The following is a 13,319-nucleotide window of genomic DNA, read 5'->3' as shown; positions in this document are numbered from 1 at the left end:
ATAAACACATGTGCAAATAAATATATAAATACAATTTGCTGTGTCCCTTTAGTGACGTTTGTTTCTTTGTGTGTGTGGGGGGGGACTGGCTAATTACTTGGTATTAGATAATCATGTATGTTTTTGATCCCTGAAGAAGACTTAATTCTCCATCTTTTATCAGTTATTAATTGCCTGTAACTCTTTATCTAGTGGTGGTGGGCCCAGTGATGTTTCCCCCATCTATGTTGGCATGCCAACTGGTATTGCCATTGTTCAGGTATAGTCAGGCAACCATGTGGTTAGTATTTAATTGTTGTAACTAGTCTGTCCTATCTAGAAGACACAATTATGCAGCAGACTTCCTGGTCTTCTGGATTTTAGAATCTTTCCACTCTTTTCTATAATGATCTTTGTATATGTAAGTATATATAAGGAGTTTGTTGTAATGTATCACATGTGTCACAGTCATTTTCTGAATTTTGACTAGATGTGGCTTTATGTAATGGTCTTCATTTGCAGCAAAAAAAAAAGAAGCTTCCTTAATGAAGCCTGATAGTTACACTTCTGTGTGGGCATAGGGATAAGAATTTAGAATACATTTAGGAATTATACTGATTTAAGAAAGTAGCCATACTTAGTTAGCCTCTAGGGTCCATGAACTCATTAACTATGGGTAGTTATCTATGTTTACATTACTAGGCATGATTTTCCTCCTGTTGGCTACCATGAAAATATAGGTGCCACTATTAGACCTTTAAGGTTATCGTGTCCTGTTGATCTTTTTGTGTTTTGTAGGCAGCATAGCTAGATAGGACTATTAATTACTTCCTGTTCTTTGTAGCTTGCATAGTTACTTCTGGTAATATGAAAGTTAGTCTTCAGGGAAGAAGCTTTCACATCAGACTCATCTAGAATCTTCCAAGTTCATACAGTGTCTAAATGATGTCTTCTCCAATAATGGCTTACTTTCATTTTCTGGGAGACAACCAAGTGCCACAGGAACAAGCTGTTTTGTGTTGGGAGTATATTGGACTCCACTGACAAACGAATTGAAAGGAGGGCTGTGGTTCTTGGTACTGAGAGTTGTTAGTGACTTTTTGGGTAAGCATGTAGTATTATCATCCCAAGTTGTTTAACTACATTTAAACTATGTATATACATATATGCTTATATGCATTATGTGTAATTTATGTAAATATAAAATAATATCCCTATGATTTTTCACAGTGTTGTTTATCTCTCCTTTCTTTCCTACCTCAATTAATTCCTCTATTTTTTCCTATTTATCCCTTCTTATCACTTGCATATCCTGTTCCCTTTCTAGATCCACCTGCTCCACCTGTATATGTTCATAGGGTATCAAGTTTCTTCTTGGTAACCTGCTGTCCTTCCTCTGAGTGCCACCAGGTCTCCCCCTCCAGGGGACATGGTCAAATGTGAGGCACCAGAGTACGTGAGAAAGTCATATGCCACTCTTCACTCAACTGTGGAGAATGTTCTGACCATTGGCTAGATCTGGATAGGGGTTTAAAGTTTACCGACTCTAGATAAGAGAATCATGGGAGAATAGCAAAGTAGAAGGATCCAGAGGGTCCTATAAACCTACCTACAAGTAGAACATTATGATAGGCAGACTTGGGCCCAGGGGTCCCGCTCATACTAAGGCACCAGCCAAAGACAATATATTTCTTATTAAATATATACATTTATTAGTAAAACTGGCACAGAGGGGAGGACATCCTATTGGGATTCTAGATGAGAGAAGCATGGGAAAATGGCAAAGTTGAAGGATCCATAAGATCCTAGAAACCTATAAGAAGAAAATAATGATAGACAGATTTGGACACGGGGGTCCTGCTCAAACTATGGCACCAGCCGAGGACAATACAGGCCGTAAACTTCAAATCCCTACCCAGATCTAGCCAATGGACAGGACATTCTCCACAGTTGAGTAGAGAGTGGGGTCTAACTTTAACACGTACTCTGGTGCCTCATATTTGACTACGTCCCCTGAATGGGGAGACCTGGTGGCACTCAGAGGAAGGATAGCAGGCTACCAAGAAGAGACTTGATACTCTATGAGCATATACAGGGGGAGGAAGTCCCCCTCAGTCACAGTCATAGGGGAGGGGAGTAAGGGGAAAATAGGAGGGAGGTAGGAATGGGAGGATAAAAGGGAGGAGATAACCATTGAGATGTAATATGAATAAATTAACAAAATAAAATTTAAAAAAAGAATATAAAATTAGTCATTTATTGTTATTCAGTTTTTCTGTGATCATCATTGCCATGTCTACCTAAAATATTGCATAATCTAAATATGTAATTTATTAAACTTTGCCTTAATTTCTCAATGTGATTATGGTTATTGTCAATACTGTTTGATAATTAAAAAAACTTTATGAAACTCAGAAAAAATAAATATATGCATTTATATTATTACACATGAGTAAAACAAACTACACACAGCGTAAAAAGCCAGGAGACAATCAGAAATTATATAAATGTTACGTTCATAGTCGTTTGGCTATTTGTATTTGACAAACTTGAAGTAAACATCTTTCCTATCTTGTTGTGTCTAAATTTCTGAATAGAGATTAATAGCTATTATACCTCATTTCTGTCTACTTAAAACATGTACCTAGATCTAAAAACATCTTAATCCCTAACTTACTAAGCTTAATTGAAAGACTAAACTATCTGGTCTTCAGCCTCATCAGAGACTTGAGAAGGAATAATAATTAAATACCTGAGTGAACCCGGAGTGCAGGTTAGCAGCTTCCAAAATGAAAAAATGACTGAGACAGTTTACTTCCTGAACAGTCACCCAAAACTCTCTATAACATTTGAGCATCATCTTCATCCTTCTGGTCCAATCCATCTGACAGACATATTTGTGAGGCAGGAACTATTGAGGACTTGCTTACCCTGTCTCGGCGGAGTTTGGCATTCTACTCTGCCTGCATCTAACTTGCCCATTTTTAGGCAGAATTCTGTCTGTGGCAGAAACGAGAGCATTTTGCTCAGTATCTGGCTTGCCACATTTGAAGCCAACTCCATAAGGAGGTTCTTTGATGCTCATCATCTTCTTTGAGACAGGCTGAGTGTTCACAAGAGTTAATCTACCTTTTGTTCTATCCTCCTTCTATATTTCTGTATCCTCCTTTCCTTCTTTTCAGGTCCTATCTCCTTACCTACAAAAGAAAGATAAAGGAAAAGAGAGGGGATGAGATTGGGAGGGGATGAGGGAAAAAGCAATCTTTTAAATCAATTTCTATTATAGGCCATGACTTTGGTAATATAGAAGGTAAAGGAATTTCAGGCTGTAAAGGACCCATTGATTGAATTACTCTATTTACTGCTTTTAAATATGTTAACATCCTCCATTTTCCTGACTTCTTTGTTATAAAACAGGGCAATTCTGTGGGCTAGTAGACTCTTCTATATGTTGAGCCTCCAGCTGCTATTGTTCCAACTGATCAAGTGCCTGCAATTTTCCTCATTAAAGGGTTAATACTCTAACCATACAGGTTTGTCAATCAACCAATTTAGGGGTAGGGCTGTTGGTATAACAGTGCCCTCCAAAAAAAATGGAAACTCAATCCCTGTGATTTCCTGTGTTTGGACAATGTGTATAGCTAATGAATGTTTTTGATAATATATATCAATACCTGCCCAGGAGTATCTACCATTTTCCCCCTGATTTCATCATGAGCTGTCTCTGGGATTTCAGGAATATAAGAGTACCCCATTGTTGTAAATGATCCCTTCCTCATAAATTTATGGGTTATGTCAACCACATAAGGTCTCAGCTTCCCTGTTTGTCTTTCTGGTCCCACACGTTTAACCCATTGTATACTTTGTTTTATTTGAGGTAACTTACCAATTCCTATAAACTGTATATAAACCAACTGAAGTAACTATTCTGGATTCCAGGATTTTGGAGAAAAAATAGTTACATCAGCTTCTATGTCCAGTAAACCTTCTATTTCACCACCATTCGCTTGCAGTTTTAATTTTGGTCTTTGATTGTTCACAATGTTTTCTAGAACACACGTTTTCCAGTACTCCCAAATCCTCCTGAAGGCAGGGTGGCTTTAGATTTGGCCACAGATAAACCTCTTGTCCTCTCCCACAAAATTCAATGCTACAAAATAACCACTGTTCCTTATGGTCCTTTGCCTGCAGAGACAGTAGGGATGATCTTAGGAAGAAGTGGATGCACAGTGAATCTTTGGGAAGTTAATCTAAAGCCACACTGCCTTCATTAACATGCATGAGATCAGCAATACCTAGTTGCAGTTTTTATGCCTGCTTGTTACCTCTTGAGTGACCAGAAGGAAATGGCTTGTACTTTTTTTTCCTATGGAGCCTCAAGCTGGAAGGCTCCATTGTTCATTTCCTGATGGCAAGGATTACTTTGTATATCTTTCCTGGGACATAACATTCATTAGTCCAATGATGCCTTTTCCCACAACATCTGTGAACCCTGGGAAGCCTAACCATTTTTTTTTCAGAGAGCACATCGATGGTTTGTTAGCATCTCCTGAGGAATGTGCTGTATTCCTCAGAGTTAACACACTGGCCATTTTGAAATCTGGCTTGGAAAGTGCCATATTCTTCACAGTTACTGCACCAGACATTTTGAGCTCTGAGGATTTTAGCCTTACAATTTCTTTGTAAATGGCCAAATTCACCACAATTAAAGCAGTGGATATTTTGGTATCTGAGACCTGTAGCTATGGCTTGTCCTATGATAGTGACACAATACTCATGAAAGCCAATATCAGTTTTGTCCCATATTTGTTTGTCCATTGGTGCTGTCCATGCCTTTAACATCTAACAACTCTCTTACATTTGATATTCACATTCTCAAATGCCAAGAGACCCTGTCTGGTATCAGGGTCTGATATGGCTTTGTTTACAGCTGAAAGCAATCTCTGTATGAAGTCTGTGAATGCTTCTCCAGAGCCTTGTATTATCTTAGCAAATGAAGTGGATTCTTTCCTGGGCTCAGCATTGTCCCAAGCTCTTAAGGCTACCAAGTGACATTGTTCTATAATGGCATCATAAAATCAGATTTGTTCTTGTAGGTCAGAATACTGCCCCTCACCAAGCAATGGATCTTTATCAATATTTATTCCTCTTGCTCTTTCATTGTTAAATATTTGAGTCTTCTTCCTTCCACCATGTTAACCACTGTAGCTGCTGACTACCCTCTAGCACAGTTGCCACCAACCCCTTCCAATCTTGGGGAATATTTCTATTTTGGGTAGCCCAGTTACTTACTATTTGTTTCACTAAAGGTTAATGCATTCTGTTGGAAACAATAGCCTTTTAAAAATATCTCAGATCTATCATTTCTATTGGATGTCATGTTATCTCATCATAACCATGGTCAGAACCAGTAGCAGGCATGTGCTGCACAATTACTAGGAAAACTTTGTATTCACTGGCCATTTCTCTGGAGGTACACTTGGCTCAAGGTTAACCCTTTCAAAATGGGCTGTTTCTCTTTAACCCTGTCACCCTGCATGGCCTCCTCCTAGTTCTCCATCCTGTTCAGGGCTTTAGGGTCTTCAAACCAAAAGTACATAGCACAGGGCAGGGTGGCAATCTGCCTTCTAGCCTAGTCTGTTTCTAAATTTTATCCTGCAGAAAGCTACCACTTTCAGCCACCAAGTCTTAAACCCTTTGCTCTCCTCTCTCTGGCACTACTCGCTTCCCAAGTACTTCTTTCTCCACCTGTAACCTCTCTAGGTGCACAGACAACTCTTTAACCCTTTCAGAAACAATATAATAGAGTGAACCTTCTGGCTTTCTTATTTAATCTTTTTTTCCCTTCAAATCACTCCATACCCACTCGCAACTTTTCCAATTGCTCATTCATTCTCCCCGCCTTTTTTGAAATGTAATACAGAAAGAAAAGAAGAAGAAATAGAAAATCCTCTCTGGAAGCAAAATGATGGGGGGCGGGGTATGGGGGTACCCAGTGGCAGCAGCCACAAGTATTCATTTCTTCATACCTTGTCTGGTACCACTTGTTGGTGTATATTTTTGGCTACTTTATTAGGTTCATATATCTACTACCCTTCCAACACTTTTTCCACCACAATCCCTTCCAGTTCCCTAACACTGGATAGGAAAGTAGGTTGGAGAGGAAAGGAGCCATAGACCACTTTAGACAACTTTCTGCTGATGAGGGGTGTTGAATTCCTTTGGGCAGGGTTGATCTTCACCATCAGTATATTCAGCCACCCAAGAAACCAGCAAATGAGCAAAACAGCAATAGTAAACACAGCATTTGGAACCAGCAACAGCAGGGGCAACAGCTGCTGCCATAGGCCCTCTCAGGGTTCTCCCATTTATACCCTCTCCAGAGTTCCCCAGAATTAAACTATTTGCAGCTGGCAAAAAATCATGCCCCTCCTAGAGCATGAGACAATCATAGTTAACAGCTGTGGACAAAGTGAAGCAGCCTCATTTCCCACACCTAGGATAGAAACAAAAATATATATAACATAACTGAGTTTTTTAAGAAACCAAAATTTTCACTACAAAGGGGACATAAAATTTTTCTTTATAGGTCTGGAATACAACACCCAATACAATATTTTGTGGTTTCATTTTTACTGAAATATTCATGATTTGTTTTAATTTTTACAGATGAATAGTGATCCATAGTGTATATATACCACATTTAAAAATTTTTGACATTTAAAATTTTTACATATACATTTATATTATTACATGTATATACAATAAACTACTTAACAGCAATGAGAACCATGATACAATCAGGAATTATATAAATGTTAGATTCTTAGTGTTTTGGCTATTTGTATTTGACAGCCTTGAAAAAAAAACATCTTTCCTATCTTGGTGCATCTAAAATTCTGAGTGTAATTCAATCTACATCCACATTTTTATTATCCATTCACCAGGTGAAGGAAATTTAGGTTGTTTCCATCTCTTAACTTTTGTGAACAGAGCAGCAATGAACATAGCTGAGCAAGTATCTGTGGAGCAGTTGTTAATTCCTTTGGGCCATATGCAAGATGGGTTATATGATAGATTTATTTTTAGTTCTTTGAGAATTCCTCACACTGATTTCCAGAATGGCAGTACCAGTTTACACTTTAAAAAAAACAATGAATGAGTGTTCCCTTTCCCCTATATCATCTCAGTATTTATGCTTAGTTATTTTGTTGGACTTAGCCGTTCTGACTGGGGTAAGATAACATCGTAAAGTAGTTTTAATTTGCATTTTCCTAAAGTTCTTGAGCTATTTATTAGCTATTTTAATTTTTTTGTTTTATAACTCTGTTCAGATCCGTAGCCTCTTATTTTGTAGTCTCTATTTTTAATTTTTAAAATTAAAATATGATTGGGTAATTTTTCTCTTCCCTTTCCTTCTTCCAACTACTTCCATGTATATCCCCACACTTTCTCTTAAAATCATAACCTTTTTTTCCATAGTTGTTATTACATGTTTTAGTTGTTAATTTGTGTGTGTGTGTGTGTGTGTGTGTGTGTGTGTGTGTGTGTGTGTGTAGTAGTAGTAGTAGTAGTAGTAGTAAATATATAAATTTAACATCTCAGTCTGTCTAGTGTTACACAATTATATATTAGTTCAGGACTGATTACTTGATGCTGGATAACCACTAACGGGACAAATTCCTGAAGAGGACTGTTTTTCTGCTCTCAACATTTTTTAGTTGCCTATAGTTCATTGTCTTTCAGTGACATGTCTCCCTTCCAGTTTAGCATGTTTGGAATTGTACTTTTCAGATTTTATTTAGGCAACCATGTTGTTGAGGTAGCAATAGTGAAGCTTTGTTATTTCTAGGAAACAGTGTCACGGCAGCTTTTCTGGTCCTCTGGCTCTTAAAATCTTTCCACAGCCTCTTCTGTGATGTTACCTGAATCTCAGGTAGAGGAGTTATATTGTAGATGTATCACTTGGGGCTGGACACCTCACAATTAATGGTTCTCTGTATTTTGATTAGTCATACTTTCCTGTAATGGTCTCCTTCTATTGTAAAGAGAAGTTTCTTTGATGACGGATAAGAGCTATACTTACCTGTGAGGATAAAAATAAACATTTAGAATACAGTTGGGAAGGATACTTACTTTGGAAAGTGGCATCAGTAGATTCTCCCCTAAAATCTATTACCTCATGTGCCCCAGGTGGTTGGATTGCTTTCTAGTAACTGATATGATTTTCTTCCCGACAGGTGGGTCTTATGCCCAGTTAGAGAACAATTTATAAGTGTCCCTATTGCACCCTTAATCTTTTTGTGACATTCTATTTATCACTATTTATTATCTATTTAGCATCGTAGATGTGTAGAACTTCTACTTGCTTCCCTTCTTAGAAGCTTGCATTGCACCTGGTAGTGTGAAAGCTAGTCCTCAGAGAAGAAGCTTTCAGGTCAAATCCAGCTCAGCTCCTGTGGGTCTTAAATCCAAAGTACATGGTATCTTAAGCAATGGGAGTTACCTTCCCATTCTAGGAGGTGTCTAAGAGATAGCCTGTATTATTTAGGGGGGTGCTCTTGTCCTTTTCTCACCAACAATCTAAAAGGGAGTTTTCTAATGGCTGATACTGGGGTTTCGTTAAATAGTTTATGGTCATTTGGGGAAGTATTTTCAGGCCAAGTCAAATAACTTCATATAAATTATATATTTATATATACACATATAGACTTAATGAATATTATATATAATTAAGATAAATGAACACTGATTTCTTACAACCTTTTCAGACCACCTTAATGTTATTTTACCCTAATCGCTAAGGACAGTGAATGTTTTATATTATTATATATTTAAATTTTTATTTTATCTGTATGAGTATTTTGTTCCCATGTATGTCTGTGTACCACTAGTCTGCTTGGAGCCCAAGGTGGTCATAAGAGGCTTTTGTATACAGGAATAGGAGTTATGAATGTTTGTAAGCTCCCATATGGGTCTTGGGAAATGAACCCATGTCCTCTGCAAGAACAAGTGCACTTAATCACCTAGGCATCTCTCCAGCACTTTCTTAGATACTTTTCCTCTCTCTTTCTTCTTTTTAAAAACTACTCTCTGTTCAGATCTATAGCCTACTTTTTGATATGATCTTTTGCAGTTTTTACTCCTTTTTGAATTATTTATATAGTCTGGGTATTAACCCTCAATAAAATGTATAGCTGGCAAAGATTCTCTCATTTTGTTAGTTTCCTCTTTACTTGACTTCATAAATGGTCATTTGTTTGCCCTTTCTCCGTCCTCTTCATTTCCCTCACTTACACATATAACATAACTTTTTGTATTATGTTTTAACTTTTTGAAATTCTAGACCTTTAGACTTGAAATAGGAATGATAAGTTGAATAACAGGGATTGCTGTATGTAATAATTTTCATGTGGTGGGAGTGTGCTACTGATACCTGTTCTGTCTTATGGTAAGATCTCTACTTATTACTATTCGTAATATCATCCTGATGTTTAAATGAATTTTAATATAACTATTTCTTTAATATTAAAATCATAATTAACATACCTAATTCAACGTTGATGTTAAAAATATATGCCATGTTGATGTTTTAATGATATTTTAAAATTGATGATAAGAATACCCAGGTTGTTCACCCATTGTAACTAGCCACCTTTTTATTCTTTCTCCAAAAGAAATGTATTTAACTAAACCCCTTGTTTCCTTTTAAATTTCTCTAATTGTAAGTATACTTGCTAATACATTTTAAATTTTTATTATATTTTTACATTTTCACATATGTATTATATGTGTACTATTTGTAACTCCCACCTCCCTACTACTGCTGTCTCCTCTTACACCTACTTGAAATTCAGTACTTCTTATTCTTTCTTTGCTGTTACTATTTATTCATTGTGTTTTATAACTCACCAGGATCAACCAGAGCCATCTGTGTGACCATAAATTTGAAGCTATCCATTGAAAATGGCAGGCTTAGCAGAGGCCTCACAACTAAAAATAATGATCTCCTCTCTCCCAGATTCTACTAATAGCTAGTAATTCAGAGGTAAATGGGAAGGTACTCTGAGCCCTACTACTTTCATTGACTAATTGTTGATAAGTTTGGTCTCATGGGCTCAGTGAAGGTAATTAAATTTGATGTCAGTTAGTGATTGCATTTATTGTTTTGAGTCTAGAGATTGGCATCTCACCCTATTTTTGGATGTTGCATATTTCTATTCCTTTTTTCCTCAACTATATTTACCATTGTTAAGCATAAGGAAACATTTTTCTGATAAAGGATGGAAGTTAATTTTATCTAGGGGTAGAAGATGAGGTATTTAAAAGGTAGTTTGCTAAGTAAGTTCAATTAAACATCAGATGTATGTTCCCTGCATGGGCTTATTACCACCATAACTGGGATGCTATTCAAACTTACAATACTAGGCATTGGTTCTTATCCCACACCTTCTATGGAGTTGCTCTTTAATTTATCAGAGGGGAGATGGTTACCTTCCAGTAGTCAAGCTGTTATTGCACAGAGGGCCATATTTTGCTTTCCAAATAGTTTCTTTATATTCCATTTATCCTAGTTAATCCTTCTCTTGTCGTGCATCCTGATGTCCCCAATACTCCATGCCATTTGATTCTACTATCAAGTACTTTGACCATACTGAGCTAAGCTTTTACCTTCCCACATTGCTGTCCCCTATCCAAATTTTTGTCGTTTTACCTTTGTATTTCTTCCTCACACCCACACCCATGCACAAACACAATGTAGATTTTCATATTAGTGAAAATGTGAATTCTATTTTCTTTATTTAGTTTAATATAATGATGTCCAGCTATAGTTGTGTCCTAGTCACTCTTCTATTTCTTTGATAAGGCACCATGACCAAGGGGCATACAGTTCTAGAGACATAGGAGTCCATCACCATCATGGCAGGAGGCAGGCAGGTATGACACTGAAGCAGCAGCTGAGAGCTCACATCATGAACCACAAACAGGAAACACACTGGGAATGATGTGAATTTTCTGAAACTTCAAAGCTTGTTCTCAGTGATATACTTCCTCCAACAAGGTCCCCTCTCTTAATCCTTTCCAAACAGTTCTACCAACTGAGGACCAAGTACTTTAATATATGAACCTATGGGAGCTATTTTATTCAAACCATCACAATGTCTTTTCTAAAATATAATGTAATTTTATTCATATTTGTTATTCATAGTCATATTAGTCAAGACTTCTATTACTGCAATGAAACACCATGACCAAAAATCAAGTTTGGGAGGAGATGGTTTATTCAGCTTACACTTCCACATTCCTGTATATCATCAAAGGAAGTCAGGACAGGAACTTAAACAGAGCAGGAACTTGAAGGCAGGCGCTATTGGCAGAGGTCATGAAGGGGTGCTGCTTACTGGCTTGCTTCTCCTAGCTTGATCAGCCTGCTTTCTTATAGAACCCAGAACCACCAGGCCAGAGATGGTACCACCTACAATGAGTTGGACCCTGACTTAGAGATCACTTACTGAGAAATACATTATAGCTGGAGGTTATGAAGTAATCATCTCAATTGAGGCTCCTTCCTCTCTGATGATTCTAGCTTATGCCAAGTTGACAAAAAAAAACGATACAAAACAAAACAAAAAACCCAGCTAGGACACCATATTTTGGAAGAAATATATTTAAATAAGATTTATTTATTTATTATGTATACAATGTTATGTCTGCAATACAACTGCATGCCAGAAGAGGGCACCCTGATCTTATTATAGATGGCTGTGAGCCACCATGTGGTTCCTGGGAATTGAACTCAGGACCTCTGGAAAAGCAGCCAGTGCTCTTAACATGATCTCTGAGCCACCTCTCCAGCACTCGAAGAAATATTTTTAATCTCAGCATTCAGAGTATAGAAAACATAGTTAGAAGAAAGCTTTTGAGGAAAGTAACAGGCAGACCAAAAAAGACAAGCTATATGAAAGAGTTAGGTGCTAAGAATAAGTGTTAGAGATTAGTTAGGACTCCCAAATTCCAAGAATTCTGAGGAATTTGTGGCAGTATTCAGTAAAGCAAAGAAGGAAGGAGACTAGTAAATCACATAAATAAAAGGTAAATTTGACTTTAATAAACAATAATGTTTTCTAGTGACTTATTCTAGGAGCAACCAGTAATAATGAATGAGATGGTTGCAGAATTTTAGAGCTAGAGATAAGATGAAATAACATTTGTGAGAGAAATTTTGGTAATAATTATACCCATGTAAAAGGATATTAAGTTTTTTTTTTTCTTTTTTAAGGCACAGTAACTTTTTTTTCAGACACTTTCATTACTGAATTAGGTTTGAGTTACAAACTCAGGTGAGAATGTCATTTTATACAGTAACAACAGAAAATTCTGCATTTCAACTTCAAAAGTCTTCGTGGCTCTTTTTACATAACTGTTAAAAGGAATTAAATAATTAGCTTCAGTGACTTTAAAAATGGATGAATATGAAGTTGAGAATTGAACTTTCAATGTCTTTAAAAATTATGTAGGTATTTTGATAGAGATTGCATTGAATCTGTAGATTGCTTTTGGTAAGATGGCCATTTTTACTATGTTAATTCTCCCAATCCATGAGCAAGGAGCACTGTAACAGAGCACTATCTCAGAAAACTGGGCATAGGGCTTCCTCAAAACCCAGCTATTCCACTCTTTGGAATATACCCAGAAGATGCTCCAGCACACAACAAGAACTTTTGCTCAACCATGTTCATAGCAGCCTTATTCATAATAGCCAGATCAGCCTAAGTGCCCCTCAGTAGAAGAATGGATAAAGAAACTGTGGTACATTTATACTATGGAATACTGCTCAGCTATTAAAAAAAAGGAAATCCCGAAATTTGTGGACAAATGGATTGAACTAGAAATGATCATACTGAGTGAGCTAACCCAAAAGCAGAGAGACTCAAATGGTATATACTCACTTATATCTGCACACTAGCCCAACGGGCATGTCCCATGAAAGTCTTCACTTAACCAGGAGACAGGGACTCTAGATGAGAGAAGCATGGGAGAATGGCAAAGTAAAAGGATTCAGAGGGTCCTAGAAACCTACAAGAAGAACATTATGATAGGCAAATTTGGGGCCAAGGGTCCTGATCAAACTATAGCACTAGCCAAGGACAATACGTGCAGTAAACTTCAAACCCCTACCCAGATCTAGCCAATGGACAGGACATTCTCCACAGTTGAGTGGAGAGTGGGGTCTGACTTTCACACGAACTCTGGTGCTCCATATTTGACCACGTCCCTTGTATGGGGAGACATGGTGGCACTCAGAGGAAGGATAGCAGGCTACCAAGAAGAGACTTGAT

At 37.3% G+C, this 13,319-nt stretch overlaps 1 protein-coding gene across 3 annotated transcripts in view; it reads left to right on the top strand.

Moving 5' to 3' along the window:
• The window catches only part of LOC311601646 (uncharacterized protein), a 339,815-nt gene that overhangs the window by 5,841 nt on the left and 320,655 nt on the right, over positions 1-13,319 (top strand). The gene's annotated exons all lie outside the window — the stretch shown is intronic.

This window comes from Acomys minous, assembly GCF_964271855.1.
Source record: "Acomys minous genome assembly, chromosome: 7".
NCBI lineage: Eukaryota > Metazoa > Chordata > Mammalia > Rodentia > Muridae > Acomys > Acomys minous.
This window is presented reverse-complemented; position numbering and strand designations above follow the sequence as displayed.